Genomic DNA, 22,536 nt, shown 5'->3' with positions numbered 1-22,536 from the left:
TGTTAAATCGATGGTTCGAATCCTACCATAACCGTTTTCATTATGAACATCGTTAAAAGGATAAAGTAAATTAAATAACCATAACCGTTCAGCACAAGATTTTGCTGTCTAGTGGCGAGGGCGATGGTCTCCCAAGTGGCAAATCGATGGTTCGAATCCTACCATTACCGTTTTTCATTATGAACTTCGTGGAAAGGGTAAAGTAAACTAAATAACCATGGTCATCCAGCACAAGACCTTGCGGTCTAGAGGCGAAGACGATGGTCTCCCAAGTGTTAAATCGATGGTTCGAATCGTACCATAACCGTTTTTATAATGAACTTCGTAAAAGGATAAAGTAAACTAAATAACCATGGCCATCCAGCACAAGATCTTGCAGTCTAGTGGCGAGGACAATGGTCTCAGAAGTGGTAAATCGATGGTTCGAATCCTACCATAACCATTTTTTATTATGAGCTTCGTGAAAGGATAAAGTAAACTAAATAACCATGGTCATCCAGCACAAGACCTTGCGGTCTAGAGGCGAAGACGATGGTCTCCCAAGTGTTAAAATCGATGGTTCGAATCCTACCTTAACCGTTTTCATTATGAACTTCGTTAAAAAGATAAAATAAATTAAATGACCATTACCGTTCAGCACAAGATCTTGCTGTCTAGTGGCGAGGGAGATGGTCTCCCAAGTGGTAAATCGATGGTTCGAATCCTACCATAACCCTTTTTCATTATGAACTTCGTTAAAACAGTAAAGTAGATCAAATAAACATAGCCGTTCACCCAAAGAACTTGTGGTCAAGTGGCTAAGACAATTTTCTCTCAAGTGTTAAATCGATGTGTCGAATCCTGCCAAAATTTTTTTTTATTATTAACTTCGTGAAAGGATAAAGTAGACTAAATAACCAGGGTCATTCAGCACAAGACCTTGTGGTCTTGTGGCAAAGGCAATTTTCTCCCAAGTGTTAAATCGATGTTTCGAATCCCGCTAAAACTATTTTTTATTATGAACTTCGTGAAAGGATAAAGTAGACTAAATAACCAGGGTCATCCAGCACAAGACCTTGCGGTCTAGTGCCGAAGACGATGGTCTCCCAAGTGTTAAATCGATGGTGCGAATCCTACCATAACCGTTTTTCATTATTAACTTCGTGAAAAGGATAAAGTAAATTAAATAACCATAACCGTTCAGCACAAGACCTTGTGGTCTAGTGGCGAAAACAATGGTCTCCGAAGTGTTAAATCGATGGTTCGAATCCTACCATAACCGTTTTTCATTATGAACTTTGTGAAAAGGATAAAGTAAATTAAATGACCATTGGGCGTTCAGCTCCAGATCTTGTAGTCTATGTGATATATATATTGAATATTTAATTAGGCTGTAAGGTATAAATATGCATGCGTAATTAGCAGCGTTGTTGGCTTGCTGGATGATGCTGTAACATAGAATAAAACAGAGAATAAAACATTTTATGAAGACTAGATCAATCTGTATCAATCCGTATCAGAGACAAGGCATATACACTACAATTGGGCTCACTGAGGAGAAAGTCAGGGCTGTGGTGAATGCTACGGAGCCGAAAACAGCCTCTGAAGTTCGGAGTTTTCTTGGTCTGGTAAATTTCTGTAGTCTGTTCATTCCAGATTTAGCTATAACGGCTGAACCCCTGCGGAAGTTAACCAGGACAACTACACCTTTTGTTTGTGGTAATGAACAGAATAAGGTGTTTCAAGAGCTTAAGAATACGATGTCTACCGCTGATTCATTGGCTTTTTTTGATAAAGATGCAGAAACGTCGATAATCTCAGATGCTAGTCCTGTTGGTCTTGGTGCAGTGCTTGTGCAAAAGCAACAAAACGTAATGAAGGTTGTGGCATATGCTAGTAGATGTCTTTCTGACATGGAAAGGCGGTATTCTCAGACGCAGAAAGAAGCATTAAGTATAGTATGGGCTTGTGAGCGTTTTCATGTGTATTTGTTCGGGATTCACTTTGAGGTTTTGACAGACCATAAACCATTAGAAGTGATTTATTCCAAAACCCATAGGCCCTCTGCACGAGTCGAAACGTGGGTTCTGAGATTGCAGAATTATGATTTTACTGTTAAGTATCTTCCGGGTCCAGAAAACATCGCGGACACGTTGTCTCGGAAACAGTTGTTGAAGAAATCGAGTCCAGCGGTCGTGACTGTGAAGTTTCGCGTCAAAACGGATAGCTATGGCCTAAACCAAGAAGGCAGTGTTGGCCTCCTAAACGTTTTAGTGATTATTTACTATATAAGTAATTCGTAGTACTTTATGATACCTTATAGTACTATATATATATATATATATATATTGAAGTTTTAGAAACAGTAGAATTAAGCGAACATTATCATGTATACAAAGTGCGAAAACCTATGGAAAAATCATTTAAAATCTGTTCTAAAAAGTGTTTGCAACATTTCTTTCCATAGCATGTTACTAGCCCTATTGGTGCCACTGGGTTATATGTAAATGTTAAATATGATACTGATTTAATGAATATTTAAACAGTAAACATATACTCTATAGATATGAAAATATATAATCTGGTACAAGGTAATTAAAAAAAACAACTTATCTCCAATATTAAACATCACAACGAGTAAATCCTCTTGGCATAAATTTTAAGTTCCAAAAACAACAATGGTATGTGCAGTTGCAAGCAAACTGCGTGTTTGCACCGACTATAACCATCATGTGAATGATTGTACAGTATAATATAAAACAAAATATTTACGAAGGAAATAAGAAATTTATGTAATGTGATTTTATAAATAGACTATTAAAGCAAGGTGTTCCCCCAAGGGGATACGCCTTGCCGACGATAATTAAAAATCTTATATTATGGGCTTTGCGTCCTATCTAAAAGACCGACAGGTAATGGATGGCACGCAATATGGGAAAGGTGGTCAATGGCCAGCAGCAAATCGAAAACTAACAAAGACCGAATACCCAAACCATAAACGGTCAGTTTAAGCGTGACATCGCGAAAGACAGATCTCCTTTAAAGTTGAAAGGTATTTACAGAAGTGTTCTACTTGTTTTCTATATATTTATATATTGATATACATATAGATAGTAGCTACGAATACACAATGGTACCCCCAAAAGTTTTGGTCCTGGGAAACTCATTTGTTCGTCGCCTACAGTGCGACCTGAAACATAAACGGGATATTCGCATGTGCCCAACCTTTAAACTCAATGGCACAGCGAGAGTTTCTCTACACGGTATAGGGGGTAGAACAGTGAAGAAGATTCGCAAATTTGATTTAGGCGTAGTTTCTCGGTGTGCCCCAGATATTGTTATTCTGGAGATAGGCACGAACGATTTGTCCTCCTTAAGGCCCGAAACAGTCGGGTCACGCATTGACGACTTGGTTGCTTTATTGCTGGATCAATATCACGTAAAATTGGTATGCGCATGCATGATTTCCCCGCGAAAGAACAACCCTCTTTTTGAAAAGCAGCGTTTAATGCTGAACAATTAACTACAGGTAGTTTTAGAGAAGGTCCCGAGAGTGTTTTTATGGACACACCATGGCTTTATACGACCTTCCGTGACGCCATTTCTACCTGACGGGGTCCATTTTAATCGAATCGGGCAATATAAATTATACCGAAGTTATCGGGGGGCCATTCTTCAAGAAATTAAAATGTTATAAAATTCTCTATCTAATATATATATATATATATATATATATATATATAATATATATAATATATATATATATATATATATATATATATATATATATATATATTATTATATATAATTAACAAGCTGTCGTACATTACATTTACTTTTATAATATAACCTTGACATTTGACAAACTTTACTCGTGATTACTTCTTAAATACCGCTTTAGCGCCTTTATCTATTATATCTTTATCTTTTATCCATATGAGAGTTCTCACACTGTTTGTGAGTTTTGTTGGCCATATGATGAACGGTGCGGCGATCTTCTGATCTGCCATGTTCATCCTGCTGACGTTTGATTTTGTCTTTATCTCTCATCTATATGAGAGGTCTCAAACTTTTTGTGAGTTTTTTGTTGGCCATAGGGTGAATGGTGCGGCGATCTTCGGATCTGCCATGTTCATCCTGCTGACGTTTGATTTTGTCTTTATCTCTCATCTGTATGAGAGTTCTCACACTTTTTGGGAGTTTTGTTGGCCACAGGGTGAACGGTGCGGCGATCTTCGGATCTGCCATGTTCATCCTGCTGACGTTTGATTTTCTAATCATTCTTTCACAAGTTCCGATTTCCAATTACGACAAATAACGGACGAATCCTCACTATTGAATGTTCGCCATTACGGGGGATAGTTTTATTTCTCGCACAACGACAAAATTTGGGTGCGGTTGCTTTACTATCTAAAAACTCATTACGCCATAAGTATCTATTTCTGCTTTTAAAGTTTTATTTCTTAGAATGCCACCCGTACGTCGTTCTAAGCGTGTCGCCGCTCCATCAGCCTTTTTTCCGAGAGTCTGTTCAGAACCAACCAACAACATCTCGTCGAACTCGAAGTTCGTCCAATGCTGTATCTGTTGGTGCCGCCCCGTCAACGCCAACTGTGCCCGTGAGTCAAGTGACTTTGCCCTCTCTTTCGAGTGAGCTTGTCTCAACGCAGGTGTCTTCGGTTACCGAGGCAGTCACGCAAAAGCTAGCTGGTTTCTTACCAACCTCTGCGTCTTCCACATCCACAATGGCGTCGCCCCAACGGATTCTACCTCCGGAATCGAAATCTCAAACCAGGGTCCCAATGCAGATTCTCTGGTCAACGACGCGCTCACGTCCATACAAGAAAACCTTACAGGTCAGACCACTCCTTTTTCTCTTCAATGTTCAAGTGCCCCGGGTCCACGGGAATCGTTCCACTCTGCCGCTTTGCCTCTTGATTCGCGGATTCCGGATAAAATAAAGCTTAAAATATGGAATGAGGAGTTTGTCGATATAAGTACTTTGTCAGGTGGCCCAGACGCGGCCGCTAAATACGAGATTAGTGTACGTACCTCTGACAACGGTCAACCTGCCTCTCTTCTCCTTGAGCCGACTGCGAAATCCAAAAGGGTCAAAACTATTAGCGATTGGCTTCGTTCGTTTCATATTTTTGTTTCCATTTTTACACAACGGTACCCCCATAAGTCCCCCGCGCTCATGAAATATTGTCAAATTGTTATAAGTTTCTTTAATTGATACGCGAGGTAGGAGATCTTTACAATGGTTTTAACTAAAGTTCGCTAATGTTCTCTTCTTTCTCCGTTGTTCTCTTCTCTTCTGATTATTCGTCCTTTCGGATCTCGTTGTTTTCTGCTCTTGTCTTCTTCGTCAGTTCTGTCGTTGAGCTTCCTAACGTTTCATAAGTTAATCTTTACTCCGTCAGTCCACTGAAGGTTCAGGTGCTGTGCACGCCCTTTTATAATGAGGGTTCAGTGACTCTTGCATACGTCATCAACCATAGTGGGCTGATCCTTATCCAGCCAATCAGCGTTGTACATGTAACCAGTGGGTTGAGCTTAGAAGCTCGTTCCAGCTCTCATATCTTGTTTATTTAAGGTGTTGTCGCACTAGTCGAGTTGGTCTTCTGCTCAATCGATCAATACTTAAAAATGTTCACAACTTAAAATATTCATCATCAACAACTAGTAAAATATACCAACAATACGTCTGTGAACAATATCTTTCAACTTAAACTATTTTCACTCTTATTTTATCGAACTGAACTTTTGATGACGTAATCTATTACATGCTTGACCGAGCAACATTTTTACCACAATTGATTGACATAAGAACTTGAATGGCCTACAGCACGCACACTTTTTTAAAGAATGCGACCATTTAGATAAGTGAAGACTTAAGACTGTTTATCCAGGTATTAGTTCTGAGAGGATTATAAATATTTTCACCTTATTACTTATTTAATCGAACGATATGTCATACATGAAAGAGAAAGGTGATTAATGTTTGCTAATGGCCGAAAATTATATTTACTCAGGCGTCTTGTGGCAAAAATCATTCACTAATCCCTGTCATGCTCTTGATATTCCTATTTTTGCAGCTATTTTTATACTATTTTTGTATGCATATAACTAAACATAATAAAGCCTTGCGTAACAAAATCATCCAGGATTTGGCCAATAGGGGTCATAATTGGTTTTACTACGATAAGAATTTTCGATTTTTGCGCCAAACACAAGCCACGCGCGTTCCCTGGGCGACTGTTCACTGGGAGTTATGGTTGAAATGTCAATATCCCACTACTTCTAAGCCGAACACGCAAGGCAGCAATCATACGCGCCACCCTTCAAAAGTGTCTGTTTCTCGGGGATATTGTTTTAAGTTTCATCGCGGAACGTTTTGTGCCGGTTGTGATTTCAAGCACATTTGTTTTAAATGCAACGGATCGCACCAGGCCGTGAATTGTAATTTTCGTGCCAACAACAGACCATCTCCCACTGATCGATCGCCTAGGCCTATTTCAACAACGTCCGTTGCCAACACCCGTAAAACATCATAATTTACAAATATTGTTAGAAGGTTATAATCCAAGTATTGTTGATACACTAATTTCCGGATTTACTTCGGGTTTTCGCATTCATTTCTCTGGCACAGAACAGTCGTTTGAAGCAATAAATTTACGGTCTGCTCTTGACAAACCAGAAGCGGTTGACCAAAAATTAACGAAAGAGTTAGAGGCATCTCGCATTGCTGGGCCATTTAATTATCCGCCCTTTCCAAATTTTCGTGTTTCGCCTTTGGGCCTGGTTCCTAAAAAACAACCGGGTGATTTTCGCATGATTCATCATTTATCGTTTCCAAAGGGAGCATCGGTTAATGATGGTATACCCGATTTCGAAACATCTGTGCGGTACGCTATCGTTGACGACGCTATTCAACTTATTAAAAAAGCGGGCCGGGGTTGTTTCCTGGCGAAAACAGATATAAAAAATGCTTTTCGAATCATTCCTATCAGCCCAGCGGATTATCACCTCTTAGGCATAAAATGGCGGAGTTTGTATTATTACGACCGGGCAATGCCAATGGGTTGCTCCAGTTCGTGTCGCACTTTTGAGATTTTTAGTACGGCTATCGAATGGATCGCTAGGGAAAGGCTTAACATCGGCAAACTCCTTCATTTGCTCGACGACTTCCTGTTTGTTGCACCGGATTATTCTGCTTGTAAAACAAACTTACAAGTATTCATTGCTCTTTGTGATTTCATTGGCGTGCCTATAGCACCGGGAAAAACCATGGGTCCCTCAACAACCTTAACGTTCGCTGGGATTGAATTAGATACAATACAATTCCAGGCCCGACTGCCGATGGATAAAATCGAGAAATGTGTTCAATCTATCGCAGGCTTTTTAATTCGGTAAAAAGGTTACACTCAAAGAACTTCAGTCCTTAATTGGATTACTTAATTTCGCATGTTCCGTCATTATGCCAGGTCGCGCATTCCTGCGACGCTTAATTGATCTAACGCGTGGCATTTCACACCCTCATTTCTTTATTCGCTTAACGCAAAGTGTGAAACATGATCTTCGTGTCTGGCAAACGTTTCTGTCGAATTTCAACGGCAAATCATTCTTTTTGCACAACGATTGGCGTAATAACTCCCATTTGAATTTATATACTGACGCTTCGGGTAGTATTGGTTTGGGGCCCTGTTTGGTTGCGACTGGTGCTATGGCGCATGGCCAACTGATTGGCGGAGTTAAAATATTGCCGTTCTAGAGCTATATCCGATTGTCCTCAGCCTGTGTTTATGGGGATCAAAAATGCGCATCATTGTATTTTGTTTCTCACGGATAATGAAGCTTTGGTGTCTGTTATTAATAAGCAAACATCAAAGGATTCTTATATCATGACACTCGTTCGCCGGATCGTTTTAGTCTGTTTAGAATACAATATTTTATTCAAAGCAAAGCATATACCGGGTAAACAAAAAGTCCTAGCTGATTGTTTGTCTCGTTTACAGCTCCAAAATTTTCACACATTGGCTTATTAGTGGAGTACATGATTTGCGAGTACCAGCCCGGAGCTATTTTTCTATCACAACTGGGCATTCCAGTCTCGTGTGACGAGTTTGCCAATCTTCTTAAAAAGGCTTTCCGCTTCTGTGGACTCGATACTTCCAAATATAAGTCTCATTCATTTCGAATAGGCGCCGCTTCCCACGCAGCTGAACACGGGCACTCTGATGCCCAAATTCGAACTATGGGGCGTTGGAAATCGAACGCATTCCTCAAATATATACGTTTTTTTCCCTATCAACATAGTTTGGATGAATTTTTGAGCGTAAAACGTGCGGGGAGTTTTCTGCTCGAATTATGCGGTTATTTTATTTCTTCCTCAGCTTGCACATGGTCAGCAAGGGCGATCGTTTGCATTCCGGGGGGGGGAAATAAAGTGCTTATAACAGGGTGATGGAGAAGCTTCTTCTGGGCGCGGTAATATTGTGACTCTGCTAAACTAATATCAGTTAAGTGTAGATTATCAGCAAGGGCGATAATCTATGCCTTTTAACGGGCTTTGTAAGTGCCTTTTTGCCCATGTTCGTTTATACGGTCGCGCAGACCGCTGATCCTGTATTAATGTATTACGAAACTTTCTGAAACTTTCTGCATGCATCCCTTTTCTTGGGTGGGGTCAACTTGCTTTGCTTCGTTGTTTTGGCGGTAATTTGCCTCCACCCTTTTCTGAGCGTAACTATTTGGAATTTTAATGCAATGTATTAATAAATATCGTTTTGTTTAACAGAAATAAAGCGGCTACGAGAACCATTACTCCTAGCCAAAATTATCCCAAAACGGCGTAAAATTTAATGTGTCATTATTGATGCTCAGAAAACTGAGCTGCGGAAAGAGTATGCAAAATCATGCCTGGCAATATATCTATGCGTAAATAAATCACATTACATAAAACAAAATATTTACGAAGGAAATAAGAAATTTATGTAATGTGATTTTATAAATAGACTATTAAGGCAAGGTGTACCCCCAAGGGGACACGCCTTGCCGACGATAATTAAAAATCTTATATTATGGGCTTTGCGTCCTATCTAAAAGACCGACAGGTAATGGATGGCACGCAATATGGGAAAGGTGGTCAATGGCCAGCAAATCGAAAACTAACAAAGACCGAATACCCTAATCATAAACGGTCAGTTTAAGCGTGACATCGCGAAAGACAGATCTCCTTTAAAGTTGAACCCACCTCCTCCCCAAAGCCTCCGCTAACAATTATATACATTGGACGATTTACCGTAGCTGATATATATAGAGAGAGGAACGTTATATCTCAATTAGTGATGGTCGTAGGCCGTATCTACAGGTGCTGGCGGTAATTTGCCTCCACCCTTTTCTGAGCGTAACTATTTGGAATTTTAATGCAATGTATTAATAAATATCGTTTTGTTTAACAGAAATAAAGCGGCTACGAGAACCATTACTCCTAGCCAAAATTATCCCAAAACGGCGTAAAATTTAATGTGTCATTATTGATGCTCAGAAAACTGAGCTGCGGAAAGGGTATGCAAAATTCATGCCTGGCAATATATCTATGCGTAAATAAATCACATTACATAAAGGCCTAGAGTTGGAAGTGGAAGCACTGCATGTTTACGCTTTTCAGTCCCTGTATAATTTATAACCTAATTTCATGTAAATCAAGCCAAATCCATAATACATGCACACAGCAAAATCGTGAGTCTTATTTTAAGAAAAAAAATACAAACAAGTAAAATTGTTCTTGTCAGTATAGTAAGAATATTATTCTTGGCAAGAATCCAGGCAAGAATATTATTCTTACCTGGAATCTCATTTTAAGAAAAACAATTCTTGCAACAAGAATTTTCTAAAGAAAAAATACTCGTTTTAAGTAACACATTGCTTGAAATAAGCAAAATTATTATTGTATATTAAGGAACCTACTCACACAATTCTTACCTAGAATGTTACAAATAAGAAAAAAACTACTTAAAACAAGAATAATTTTACTTATAATAAGTACAAAATTTTTAGACAAAAGAAAACATTTCTAGTAATTAAGTTTATTAGCTGGCTTTGAAACATCACAGATACATTATTCTTATACATTATTTTAGTTCAAAATATTAAAACTACTTATTTAGTGGCCATACTAAATATATAAATGCCATACATTTACATCTGACAGAAATAGTTTTTTCAAAGTACTGCTAGGTTTGTGCAATACCTTGCTCAAATAAACAAGTCTTTCAAGGACTTAATTAAAAATTGCCAATTGGCAAGTTTAGGAAAGTATCCGATAGAGCTCAGATAATGAAATTAAGCCCTTGTATGAACCCAGAATAGTTGAATAAAAATATTCATGGAAGAAGACAAACACATCTATGCAAACTCACTGCATGTCTTCAATTATTACACATAAGCTAAAGTCATTCATTCCTGAGCAATGTTTCCCTTTGATTATTGACCAGCTGTTCTTAAATTTTGTATATCATGCCAAACATGAAAATATTTATAAGATCACCTGGAGTATTTTTTTCCTTGAAAATTAAGTGCTGAAACACTGTGGGTCCAATTAACCATTGTATAGGCAAATTTTCCACTGAATTTCTTGCTCACTACCTCAATCCATGTTCCTAATAAACAAAAAAGCAAGCATACTTGAGAAATCAGAGTTAAGATAACAAATGTTAAAGAAACTAAGCAGTGCATAATATGTGTGAAATATATGATTGGGGATGCTATGCACAGTTTTGCATGCTCTGACAGATATAAAATTAGGCATAAAGGGTAGTCATCTGGTAAGCTGTCAATGATTTTTCCTTTTATCTATTACATGATAAATAAGTATATAATCAATTGGTCAATAAGTATATAATTACCGGTATATTATATTATACATTAAAAACTAAGCCATATGCTTAGGTGAATAATCTAACAGCATTGCACAATTCCTTATAATGCATTACTTACCACAGATATTACTTTCCAATGAGACCTCTTTCATTACAGGTTTAGACATAAACATCACCACTTGTTAATCCACCATCTAAGAATGCATATAAAAAAATTTAAAAGGCAATATAACAGTTATTTCATCCTAATTCTTAATCAAAACTTATGTATTCCAGTAACCAAGATTCAGTATATCATGATCCTAAGATTGAGTACAAATGTTTCAGCTAAAATTTGACCATGGTTTTATAGCTAACGTCAATATCACGTACACTTTTTATGGCATAGTGCCTATAGTATAACCACGTTATAATATATATATAAACGTCGTTCATTTATCGGGAATGATGAGTATTAAAACTGTGAATATATCTGTTTATTGTTTATAAATACGTTTACTGTTTACGCGGCAAATTCAAAAATAGCTTTCGTCTGTTTGCGCGTATAATTTTAAATCCTTACCTCTTAGAAGACTGAGATTCCCAGCCACTTTTAAAACAATCTGCGCAATCTTCTGCAGGAAATTTTGCGACATAATGTCCAGTAAATCCTATCCACAGTAATCCACAATAATCCACAGTTCTTTCCGCCAGTTGGCAGTTAGCGAAGTTTAAAATATATATTTTCATAAGAAACGAACTACGTCCATTCAGAATGCTTAAATAGGCATTAAAACCTTCATTTCGTCTGCATATGAAACGAAACTTGCGAATCTTTGCTCGGTTATTAAATGTTACTTAGTAAGAATGTAAAAATATTCTTGGTTGTTTGAAATAAATTGGTTGTTTGAAATTAGTATTTTGGCAAGTGAATTGGCAACAAGCGTTTTTGATTGCCGGTTTTAAGTTAACAATGTTTCTTGCCAAGAATCCACAAAGACGCTTTCCTTGTTTTAAGAATACCAAAATTATTAGTTAGAATACAAGCTAGAACATTTACTTGTTTTAAGAAACGGTTATTCTTGCTTAAAAAAAGTTTACTTATTCAAGTAAAATTCATTCTTGATAAGAATAATTTATCCCCTTTTACTTATTTTGAGCAAACTTTTGCTTAAAATAAGAATTTCTCAAGAACATTATTCTAGGTAAGAATTCTCGATTTTGCTGTGCATGTGCATGATTATATAAATACTGTATAACTGTTTGCCTCAGTGAAATTGAAAATTATTGCCGTGTGTGATCACTGATCAGTGTGATTGGGCGCAACCAGTAAAATCAACAAAACAACGTTTGCATAATTATAAATTAGACGAAACGGTAATTTTCGTAGTTCGGTTACTCTTTGCAATTAGAGTCAAATTGACTCCTTCGAAGAGTAACATTACCTTTGGTAGAGTAACAAGACTCTATTGTAGAGTCGTTTTGACCCCAGTCGAAACTACCCTTAGAGTTGAAACAACTATATATATATATATATATATATATATATATATATATATATATATATATATATATATATATATATATATATATATATATATATATATATATACAGACTGTACTGAACAACTTTTGGTAAACAAACTTATGCGTATTTTGGTAAACAAACCCGCATTCGATAAACATTGCTAGAGACCAGACTGAAGTGCATCGACGCTGTTCTCGACAATCTGGGTGGTATGTTGCACCATCGAATTGACAATCGTTTGGGGTACCTTGCCTTCCTCTTTGACCTTGATTAAGCCCAATACATTTGATCGTTGATTACTCTCGACCTCGCAAACAAAGACGAAAAAATCATCGTCATCGTTTTTACCATTATAAACGTCAAGTTCATCTCCCTCGTTGTTGGCACGTGGATCTCGTTCAACAACTTCCTCTGCTTGAAGTACTTGACTATGCTTGTTGACAAAATGGTTTCGCAGAGAGAAAATGTTTGTGTACGTCGTGGACATTCATTAATGCCACATTAGCGCATGGAAATCCCGATCACTCTTGTGAACCCGACCGAGATGATTGATCAACGAGCGAAGAGTTTGACATGTAAAGTTAATGCATAGGTTACAGTGATAGTGCATTCCGGACATCGTCGAAGCTATAGGAGTAATATTGGAGACGTATTTCAGTTCATGTACTACTCTACTTCAACTAACTGTGGGACTTGTTGACCTTAGATGTTCCCACATATATCTGCAGTAAGAACTTTGGGTGCAAAACACTGAGCTATATTATAATTCCTGGAGGACTGGTTCGTCATTTTTCGGTAACTTCGCCGCCATCTTTTCGAAGCAAAAAACATGGCGGACTTCACCTTTTGCGCAGTGCGCAGTATTCCTCTGTGCTCATACCGTGTACTTGGTCGAGATGATTTGCTAACTTGCTAAATTTATACTACCACAGCCAAATACAGGACAGTTCCTACGCGTGCGACGCATATTAAGATGATTGCTCAACAAATTCCTAATAATAATTGGCTCATTTTTTCGTGGGTCAGGTATTTTATTAGCCCCGTATTAGCCCCGGAAAAGTCCGGGCTTGTCAACGCAAACTCTTGCTTAAGGAAGACAAAGTCAAACGATCTAAACAAGAAAACAGTGTAGTGCCCGGACAATATGTTTAAAATATTTGTAAAATTGTTCTACTTTATTATATTGTTACAAGCGTTAATCCGTGTCTTAATTTATGCTCCAAGCATCGCGTTGTCCATAACACCAATATATATTTCCCTCTAAAAATGCATACATTTTTGCATTCGCCATACCCCCTTTTTCCTCCCTTTGAGGAGCTTGGGCCTGAAATATCTCATTGAGCAGATGAGCATCTTTTCATGAACATTTATGAGCATATGCTCATAGGCCCGTTTGGGCCCTATGTGGCCTTATATGGCACTATTAGGCCCGATGGCCCGATTGCTGACTGCGCGTCCTAACCCGCGATTATGGAAAAATATTCCATTAAATATCTATGAGAGCAAGTAAAACAGGAAATCCAGGGAGAACAAGCCAACAGTGTACTAGCCAGTGTACTAGCTCGTTTTTACTCAAACAAACCACCTATGCGAAACAAGAAATACGGTTACCATATGAACGTCAAAGAATCGCGCGAGTATAGGCGAACATTTGTGTTAAATAACTGTTGACATCACATATGTAAAGACTACATTAACATATGTGACCTTCCACGGGAAAACATACGTTTACGCTATTTCGTTCGTTCAAAAATATCGTTCGTTATCCGTTCGTTTGCCGTTCAAACGCTTCAAGCGTTCGTTGAAATGATTTTCGAGATCGTTCATCGTTCGAAATTGCCCGTTCGAACGCTTAGGAAAAATCGTTCGAAAATTGGTCCAAAAGCGTTCAACGGTTTGATTTACCGTTCGTTGAAACGTTTGCCGGAATTTCGTTCAATCGCATTGGATTTGGTTCAACATTCGATTAAACATTTGCAATGTTACAACTTTAGAGAAGAAGCGCAGAATGTGTTACACAGAAATACTCCCAGAAATGTATTCAGTTCCTTAGTAGAAGGCTTGTAAAGGAAATAGTAGGGTTATATCATTTTAGCCTAATCGAATGCTTTTTTGCGCTTCATGTTCTGGTTTATGCTTTGCGTGCTCTTATTTCATTAGCGACAAATTTCACGTTATAAGCTTTCTTTTAAAAATTTATCGTTTTTGTGCTTCGGTAATGCACTGAATGGTTAGAATTTGTGTTTTAATATACTTCTGTAGCTTCCATAAAGCCAAAGTTCACCGCGCGCACAAACAACGTCGCAAGCCATATATTACAGCATTACGAGCCATAATATGCCTTGGCAAGGTGCTAATTAAGTTGCATAATTGTCGGAAGTCTGTAATGTATGTAAACAGACAAAACCAGATTTTAAAATCAGTAAATTGAGGGATTTTGCGTGTTACATATTATCGCACTTGTAAATTTATTTACAAAGTGCGATAAATTTAAGCTAATTTATTTACATCTGATAATCTGATAGCAGGGCCTCCGTCCGAAGCAGCTACTGATTAAAATGTATTCAAAATAAAGGACCGCATCCTAGGACGAGAATGCGGTTCAGCATTTCAGCTCGTTGTCTTTAATGCAGTCTGACATGCAAATTATATACAACAATTGAAATACCCTAGCTAATATTTGAAGACATAAATACAGTGACCTAACGCGCGTTCGGTAGGGTTAGGACGAGAACTAAAATAAGGTTCCCCAGTTATTGGGGGCCAGAATAGATAACGAAACATCATAGTATATGAGCAAAACGTGATCAATGACAAACAGCGAATTAAGGGACCCGGCAGTACCAAGTATATCTCAAGACCCCATCCTCTGTTCGTTATGCCACTGCATGAATATCCAAGCAATTTAAATATGACGCGTGCATCTAGTCTAAAACTGGAGCAGTGCCCCGCTTGCAAAATTGTCTTATTTCCTTAAAAGGGTATATTTGTCTCACCAGATCTAAGCCATCTGGCTCGATTGTTGCTGGCATGTTGAAAGGTATCAATTGGCATAAATATAACTTATGGCATAAATATAACTCATGCATTGTAAATGTTTATTTAGACTCTTAATTCACAAAAAAATTACTTCATATATGTTGATATATATATGCACATTTCAGCACAATTCACTCCCCATGCATGTAGCTATATTTTGGTTGTGATTTGATTTCTCTCGACTAGCTCCTCGAATCGGAAACGTGGAACGCGGAAAAGTCTCAAATCGTACAAATCATAGAGACTGTATGAAAGTAATGAAGCTATATCAATGATGTTCATTGTGTGACATTGTTTATTACAATAAAAAAACAAGAGTGTCGTACAATGAACATCATAATATTGCTCAGGGAAATTTAGCCTATAGGCTTTGATAATGCACAAAATATCATCTGGTCAACATAATTAGAGCTGTGGCCCGTGTGAAAAATATAACAAAACAGAAATTATGATCTATATTATACCATTTAAGTTTTGTTGATATTAACTAGCATAAACCATCAAAGACGCCGTCTACAAATTCCGTGTTTTGTGAGATTGAGTTTAGCGCTATGTTTTAACCAAGTGCGTGCAGCCTTGCGCACAACTGGCCCAAGCCCAAGGGCAAGTTGCCAAGCTAACGTGTACAAACATTTAAGTTTGACCTTTCGGATATTTCGCTTATATATATTTCGCCATACTTCATCAGAAAACGAACATTAGAATTTATCTTGCTTGGACAACATATCAGCTGCTTGGGCAACAGGAAAATATTCACTAATTTTGATTTGGGCTCCTTTATTAGGAAATTACATTCCGGATATTAAATTGCAATTATGCATGGTCATTGCACCTTGAAGCCTGCCAGCTAGAGCGGCAAAATGAACAAATTTGAAATGGCGCCTATCAACTGTTTATGCGTATATGAGCGCGCGGGTAAAGATCTTTACCAGTAATTACGCGAAGACTAAACCAAATATTTGCTGGATATTAACATCTATATGGAGAAGTCAAGGCGTTTTACCCCTGCATATAAAGTATAAAGGTATGAGACTATACGAAACATTAGCTATTATATAAGGCAAGTCATGACTGGGCATACTTTATTAGGCGCGCTTGCAATTATTTCCCTCCCAGCATTGAAATCAGGCTTATCGATGAAATCATCAACAGAATTCGTATTACGGTTGGCTCGATTTAAAGTTTTTTTTCCTTGAGTGTGTTTGCCTGGCTAAACTGTAGCTCTCTATTGATCCATGCATATATCGAAATATGACACGCATTCGAAGTAAGATTTCATATAGATGATCATGCAATTGTATATAACAAGGCGTTCTCAATTGCATTTTATGTATATATGCTAACGCGAGTAAAATGGAGCCGGATATAAATGCGCACTGCAATATAATCCTTTAGATTACTTGCCATGGCCGGTGGAATCGAGTTGGGCCACGATCATCCAATCATTCCGAATAAACATGACATGAAAGGTTGCCAGACCTTTAAAATGGCTTGGCTGAGGTTAGAGTAGTTGTTAGCTTGGTGGTTACAATTTAATAGGATGCATTTACTCACATTGAAACAACAATTGTTTTAAACTTTTCTGACATTTGTCAAAAAATATGTGGGTAGATGCTACCTTGAAATATATATATAATTATATGATATAAAAAGTTTTCGCAAGACAAAATGGATTGATGCTTTGATGCATGCCTTAATCATCTGTCTGGGGAAATCTTGATTAGTTAATTTTATTGTAAGCAGGAGGCACAAATTGTGTCACAAGTAGATGTCTCGAAGATGTTAAGGATCGGGTGTTTCTTAAAATGGTGAGTATAAACTCCCCTGTGCATGCATTTGGCATTGTCGTTTCTATATGGGCGGCAGCATTGCTATAAGCTTTGCAGAAAAAAATTATTTGCACTCTTTGTGATTTAAAAACTCGGTTTCTATATGGGCCGTGTGCTATTGCTATATGCTTTAGTAAAAATAATGTGCACTTTTGTCTTGCTGCCGGGGTTGAGTATTAAGTTGCTTTGCAGGACGGATTTTCGGACCTTTAGGATTGCGGATTGCCGCGGTCGTTTGAAATGAAGATTTCGAAAATTATCCCACTAATTTATGCGTTCTATGTCTTTAGGTCACTATTGTTAGGCTCATGCAGTTAGCTTAGGCATTTTTACACAGTTAACTATGTAGATGGTCGAATATATGGGGGGAATGAATATAGTGACCACCAATAATTTAGTTAGATCACAAGTATTAATTAGCGACTTGTTATACTGGTTAAAAATCATAACACATGCATATGTGATCGTATGGTCACAAAATATGTAACTAATATGAAAAAAATATGGCGGCAGAAATAGCGACATTGCAGCTTTAGCTTTGCGAAGAAAATATAGCGATGGTGCATGCAATCGACAAAATGATTATTGTCAATATTTAAAATATTCTTAAGGTAATGATGCCCTTACACGGGACGAAAATTTAGATTTGCACAAAATTTGCACCAGATGCAAATTTGGTGCAAATTTCGTATTTTGAATTTGCAACCATTGCGTATTCATCTTTGCAACCGAATAAATTTGCAACACGTTTGCCACAAATTTGCCAGCGTGGCAAATTTATCCCAAAATTTGCAAGACATTTGCGTATAGGTGCCAATTTTGAGCAAATTCATCAGGCTCTCTAGTAAATTCGTAAGTTCGTTAAAATCGGTTTTTATGCTTTAGCGTACAAAAATAAGTATGGAAAACCTCAAAGAAATTGTAAACAGGGCTTAAAATAAAAATTTCATGTGTTACTAGCATATATATTTCCAACAAATTGGCAACAAATTAGCACACAAATTTGCATATAAATATTACTGTAGCAAATATAATACCAAATCCGTGTCAAATTTGCTGTATAGAGCAAATCTATTGCAATTTTGTTGAATTAAATTTTCGAACGATTCCTAAATTAAATTTCAATTTTCAAATCACAATTACTATTATAAACTACATCTATACTTATTATAACCATCTAAACGAAGACCTTATATTAATTTGGTTGAAACCTATACGCGGCTTCATTTTTAGCGTTTTTCTAGTGCGTTAAAACCTTTTTTATAGTTGTCGATTAATTTAAATTAGATTGTAAACCTCTGGGTATCGGTGGCGTGAGTTTTAGAGCGCAAGTGTGCGGGGGCGGATTAGCGTTATGAGTGTAACCGGGCGATAGGGATAAAAGGAACCCCCTGGTGACATCATTGAAGGAAGACAATCTACTTTACTTGATAAGTTTGAGCATATTAAATATGTATCGATACATATCGATACAGTCGCGATATAAATTTATATAGCGATATAGATTTATATAAAGAGCGCGAAATATTGATAAAAGATCAGAGTTTGCGAAATATCACATTAGAAACCGAAAAATTTACTTTTTGTTATATAAAAAAGCTTAACTGCTCGGAATGAATCAGAATACCACTTTAAAGTCATTAGGTATGTCATAAAGAAGCAGATTTTTGACGTTTTAAAGTAATATTATTTTTCGAGCCGAAGCGAGGCGGCAGACTATATATGCTTAGCTTGACATTACACGAAGTTCCTGTTATTTATTATTTTTTTATTATTATCAAAATATTTTATGAGAGTGCCACAATCACCCATAGGTGCTTTTCATGTAGGCCCTCAATTTAAAATACAATCAATAACTTAGCTAAAAATAAATTCTACATAAAAACAAGGAACGAACATTAAAAAGGTAACTACCTGTCCGTGTCCGAGTTATATAAATTAAAGTTGAAAAAACTCAATCTATCGAATTATATAATTTTTCGATATGTGTCACAAACCGGGGGTGAGCCGCGGGGATCGGCTTCGCCTCGTGAAATATCAGCGGTAAAAATGCGGGACGCAAGGTGCGGCGAACGTAAAGTTTACAACCGGCTAGCTAAGGACATGCACGAATTCCGCTTTTATCCGGTATCAACGTATGAGATGAATTGTGAACTCGTTTTCACCAAATAAAGCACCTAGCATAGACAAGGTATCGTTTAGAGTGATTAAAGATGCTTTACCTGTTATATTACCAACATTAAAAGAGATATAGATCGCTAATTGTTCTTGTTAAAGTCACACCACTTTTAAAAGAAGGAGACTTTGAAATATATACTAAATGATAACCGGCCTCTGTCACGCTCCCAGCAGCTTCGCTAAATGCTCCATGTGGTCGCGCAAAATCAATTTCCTGAGTATTTAACTAGGGAAAAAACGCCTTATATTACCGTTCATCAAAGCAGTAAGACAAGGAGTCATTCGACAGAAATCTATTTTTGACAGATGCGATCTTGGATGCTATATGGATGGAAAGGAATGGACTACAGTCGCTTGATAAGATTTATCAAAAGCGTTTGAAAGCGTTAATCATCTGAACTTCTTAACAAACTTCGCTCAATGGGTGCTTCTACCGCACAATAGCTTGGTTTAAGAGTTATTTGTCTAAAAGGAAACAGTCGGTCAAATTGGTCAAAATTTGTCAGATATATACTTGCTCGGTTGAATATGGTGTGTCTCAGGCCTCCATGCTTAGTCCATTATTGTTATTTAACATCTGTATAAATCATTTACCGACTGTTCATGACAAGTGCACGTGCCCTTTGGAATCTTCTGCGGACTATTCAAAAGTCTACTTGTCGTTCTTTATTATAAATAAGTCTACCACAGGCTCAAAATGATTTGCAGAAAATTGCAGTGTGGTGCATGCAACGTGGTGCATGTTTTTCCAATAGTCTGCTTATTAATCCAGAAAAAAAAAGCTTTGGATTACCACAAATGTTGAAGGGAATACAAGATTTCAGTGTGTCCTTTCTTGATAAACAACTACAACCACTGTCCGCTGCAAACGATTTGGGATGGAATTGGATGGGTGTTTAGTATCGAAATGTATGAAATCTCTGTGTCAAATTAACCGAATTAAACATATCCTAGATGACCATACCCTTGTGACAATAATAAACTAACGCTTTAGTATCCAGCAGATTACGTACATTACTCTTCTTCTGTTTAGGCGAATACACGAAACAAGAATGTCGCCAAACTGCAACGTGTACACAACTTTCCTGCAAGAATAGTGACTGCGAAAGGCAAATATGACCATTTAACACCAGTGTTACGTCAAGTAAATTGGCTTCCCGTCAGTTACGTTTCAAAGATGCAGTGATGACTTTCACGTGCTTAAAAGGACTGGCTCCTTCATACCTATTAAGCAGATTTTCATATCGATCAGAGGCACATAATCGTGGCACAATTAAGGGGAAAATATTTTAATATCTAATGTTATTTCCTCATGACTTGTTCTAAATTAATAAAACTATTCTTTATGCAAACTAAGTTTAGAAATTCTCGGGATTTTGGCAAGTTTTACTGTGCAATTTTGTTAGATTTATATATTTTATTAGGTTTTTGGACTATATGATCTCGGAAAGTAAACAGTTAACAGTTATATTATTACGGGTCTAGATCCTGGAAACAGGTTGCGGTTGTAAGTGACAGCGTCCGCTATGATCTCGCACCTTTGTTTCTGACTATTGGAAGTAAACCTAGAGCTCCTTACATCCTGTTTACCCATGCTTTTTAAAGACCCGAGTTATTTCCTTTGAAAGAATAAGCTATTCAAAAAAACTTCGCATCGACGATATCCTTCAAACGCAATCAGTTTAAAAATACCAAAATCGTTCCTTAGCACTATAATTATGTAATAAAGTACATGCTGCTTTCAAACGAGGATTTTTATCATTTTTAACTAAAATCTTCGAGCAGAACCAGTGCAGTCGTTCAAAAACGTCAGTAAAAGCCGAAACCTATACATAGGGTTACGCAGGCCTGGTTTTCGGCGCCTAGCAGTAAACAGAGCAGCCTCTCTATACCCTACTACAAAGCTTTTTGGTTTAAAAACAAAACAGCTGAAAAATAAAGTTTACTCAACTACGTTAAAATTACTCCACCCATTGGACTTTCCTTACCCGTTTCTTCATCTGAAGTTTGACCACGACCCTTAATTAATCGAGGCAGTATCAAGGCTGATGATTTGTATGATTTCTAAAGGGCGTCAGAATCAAAGATCAGGAAAAGTAATACAACGTTAATCACGTTTAAATAGTTTAAAATGCATTAAATAAACGCTATATGAACAAATGTACCTAAACATACAAGGCTTTGATTATATTTTTAAAAAAACGTTGAATAACTTTGGATTCAACGTCTTAAACCTAATGTTGACAAAACACCCTGGATCCAGTTTACGGGTAGCGTTTCGAGACTTCTCTAGAAAAGCATCAACTAGAATTTTATTCACTTTCAAAAAGTGAGAGCCTTTCGAAAAGGGGAAAATCTCTAAATGAATCCGTTTAAAAACTGAAAAATTAATCGAATGGGAACATATTGTTATTATCATTACTGATTTCTTTAAACATCAAAATACGAGAATAGCAGGACTAAGTTGGCAGGCTGGCCTAACCACTGAAAAACGTTCAACCAATATGTACCATAAACCGGAACCAGGATATATTAAACTTTAAAACTTAGAATATAATTAAGTAACAAAAGTCCTAGCCCCTAACCAAAAACCCGGTTTTCGGTGGCTGACAAAACAACTGCTTAGAAGCAACGCGGGCAATACGGTCTCTTGCTAGTATAAGGTGGTATTGTATACCAAGAAAGCAAATTCGGATAGCATATATAGTATAAACAGAGTGCTTAAATTACCTAATTGATAATATCTTTGTTCCAGTGAGAACTAAATTTAAGTCTACATTTAGTAAATCAATTTTTTTATCGTGCGTTTGGAGAAATATGCGTGAATATAATTTTGCAGATCAGGGACCAGGGGTCGGTTGTATAAAAATGTAGTAAACTCTTAATCATAGTTAGTAACAGAATTGACCAATCAGAGTCATGTATTTCTGAGTTAACTACGATTTAACTATGCAAAATGTAGTTAAGAGCTTTATACAACCGGCTCCAGATGTATAAAACTCTTTAAGTACATTTTGCATAGTTAAATGAGCAATACACGACTCTGATTGGCCAATTCTGTCGTTAACTACAGTACATGCAGTTATACAACCGGCCCCAGAGGATTGCAAAATTAAATTTT

The sequence above is a fragment of the Dendronephthya gigantea genome, unplaced genomic scaffold (genome assembly GCF_004324835.1).
Source record: "Dendronephthya gigantea isolate DGI-Jeju-01 unplaced genomic scaffold, DenGig_1.0 000422F, whole genome shotgun sequence".
In the NCBI taxonomy this organism is placed as follows: domain Eukaryota; kingdom Metazoa; phylum Cnidaria; class Anthozoa; order Malacalcyonacea; family Nephtheidae; genus Dendronephthya; species Dendronephthya gigantea.
The sequence above is the reverse complement of the archived record's forward strand: the minus strand, read 5'-3'. Positions refer to the sequence as shown.